Genomic DNA, 3327 nt, shown 5'->3' on the forward strand with positions numbered 1-3327 from the left:
TCCAACAGCAACAAAAAAAGAAAAAAAAATAAAAAAGTCAAATGTAAAATGTTAAAAAAAGCAAGTGCGACTAATGATTCATAACTGTCTGTTTAGTCGCTAATCAAGATAATCTATATCATCAGCTGCTTGTTTCATTTTCGTTTGACTGATGTATTGCCCTGTCTAGTTTCAGCTGCATTCTCCCTGACTGGATCTGCAGACCATGCTGTTGTAGAATCAAGTTCCACATTCACATGTGACACGGGCGGCCGTACAACTATAAGGATCTGGTGGCAAGTTGATGACGAGCTCTCATTTGGTATCTCTCAAGGACCAGGAACCAGTTGTATCCGTGACAAAGCACCTGATCACTACGAACATCCGTGTTCTGGAGGAAACATTTACAATCTCACAATCCCATCAGTGAGTTTCAGTAACCACGGACAGACCTATAGATGTGCAAGTGAATCTGGTGGATATGTAAGCAGATTGTTAACTCTGCAAGTGTATGGTAGAGATGTATGCTACCTTATTTACACAATATAAATAGTGATAATTAGGTATTGCCATGCCATTGGTGTGCTTGTATATGGGAAAGATCAGTTGTCTATCTCATGCGAAGAGTTTTCATTGGCTGATATGATTTTGGGATTATATTGCATTATACTAGTGGGTTTACAAACTATATACCAATAAACATAGATTTATTGTATTAGTTAAGACGGGATTTTCAGGGCACATCGAAATTCAGGCGTCCATACTGGGTTGAATTAGATATGTTTCAGGGCACATCGATTTTGTCAATAAATCAAAATCAAGATATCAAGGTAAGCTGGAGGGGCACGTAGGCACACACACACACACACACACACACACACACACACACACAGAGAGAGAGAGAGAGAGAGAGAGAGAGAGAGAGAGAGAGAGAGAGAGAGAGGGATACACACATGTATACACACACACACACACACACACATTCACCCACACACACATACAAACGCACATATACACACACACACACACACACACACACATACAACCCCGACACGCACACAGACATACACACACACACACACACAACCCCGACACACACACAGACATACACACCCCTATACATACCCACACAAACACACACACACACACACACACACATATATACACACACACACACACACACACACACAGAGAGAGAGAGAGAGAGAGAGAGAGAGAGAGAGAGAGAGACAGAGAGACAGAGAGACAGAGACGGATACACACACATGTACACACACACACACACACACACATTCACCCACACACACATATAAACGCACATATATACACACACACACACATACACACACAACCCAGAAACGCACACAGACACACACACACAAACATACACACACACATACACACACAACCCCGACACACACACATACATACACACCCACATACACACCCACACAAACACACACACATATACATACACACACACCCCCCCCCCCCCCCACACGCACACAGAAACAAACACACACACACGCACATACATACATACATAGACATCAGCTCACACAAAGAGTAAACGATAACTTGAATATCATAGATACAAAGCACACATTTCAATATATGCTTTATTACTTTTATTTCAAGGCCTTGGCATGGACAACTCATTGTCAATTCAACTTTGGTTAATAGTCACCTGGTGAATCTTTGTCCAAATGTGTGCCCAAACACTCCTTCAGCATCACTGTTGGCACATGCTCGCCAAAGACAGCATTTTTGACCAAGTCTTTGGCATTACTGTGGTGGCTATTAAAGACGAACCTGCTTAAAACTATTAGTTGCACACGTCGGAGCACATCTAGTGTGCATAATATCTCGGTATGAGCTACGAAAGTCAATACAAGTCTTCTTTGGTGGTAACATGTAGCAAAACTAGGTTGGCACCAGTCATCTCCGTTATACAGACACTTGAAATGATGTCTTTCAGGCAAGAAAACTTTAAAGACACCGGAATACGGGTAGATGTCCAGCGTTTGAAACTGAAGCTAAACACGCCATGTTCACTGCCCGTGCTTATAAAACTGTTGGAGTCCAGACTCAATCTCTAATGACGTCACACACATACAATCTAGACTCTAAACGTTTTATAAGCGCCAGGCCTGGTCTCACCTGTAGGAAAAGGTCACAGTATCACATCCAGCTAGGATGTATGCAGTGAGATGAGATGTTATAATTGCCACACTTATTAGCAATCTTATTAGCAATGGTTGAATATACTGCTATACTTAAAACAAGAATGGAGCCCCGAATTTAAGTAATCCCTATTCACCATAAATAAAATCATTCCAATTGACGATTTGTAAAATCCAAGATAACATCCACTTTAAAATAGAACTTAACAGACATTTTTAATTAAGAAAGTTACGTTTGCACATAATATCACATATGCTAAAATGTGGATATTGCAATTTGAAATGTTGATTGAGAACATTTAGAATTCAATGTATTGGCAAAAACGTTTTGTACCTGGCGGCTACCTTGAAATCAATATAAAATTTGCCCCATAGCACTGATTAGTTGGCTCATGGCAAAACGCTAATCATAGGACTATGCATATCTAATAAAACGTCATGCATTTTGGATATTTTTAAAAACGCAAGTCTTTCTGAGAAGTAACGAACATGAAGACGAGATCGAGTCTACTTTTGAAAGGTATTTTTTTGTTTCAGTGTCACAGTGTCTTGTTTTACATTATCGTAATACCTTCATCAAACTGCGTTACAGGTGTGTAGGTTAACCAAACTTAGTGTCCGTTTCCATTAAACTAGGGTCTGTGACATAAATGCTATCACGAAACTCATCGACCTCTGTCCTAAGCAGACGACATGGGAACCTAATCTGTACAATATACACACAAACAGCCAGCTGCAACTGTATCTGGATACAACCTAAACAGCAGATTTGAATGTTTATAAACTACCACTGTCATTGTTGCCTCTGTTATCATATCGTTATATGTATCTTTACACGACATGCAAAAACAACCCAGACCAAGGGACAAGAACTTTTTGCATTTATACATGCGATCACAAGATTGAGGTTGAAAACAGATAGTTAATTATGACCACATTGTTGAAAACTGACGTAATCGTGTTCAATTACATCATATTCTGATGACGTAAAACTACAGTTTACAATTGTCGCAACCGTTGCACACCCAACAATACTCATCGACAGTTATTTCACAGTAAGCACACACCGTTATGATTTTGATGTGTCTTGGTTTGACAGAAAATGGCGCGACAGAAAGAGAATTACATATAGCATGATTGTGAAACACCAACTGTTCCTCAGCTG

Source organism: Gigantopelta aegis, chromosome 7 (genome assembly GCF_016097555.1).
Source record: "Gigantopelta aegis isolate Gae_Host chromosome 7, Gae_host_genome, whole genome shotgun sequence".
In the NCBI taxonomy this organism is placed as follows: Eukaryota; Metazoa; Mollusca; class Gastropoda; order Neomphalida; family Peltospiridae; genus Gigantopelta; species Gigantopelta aegis.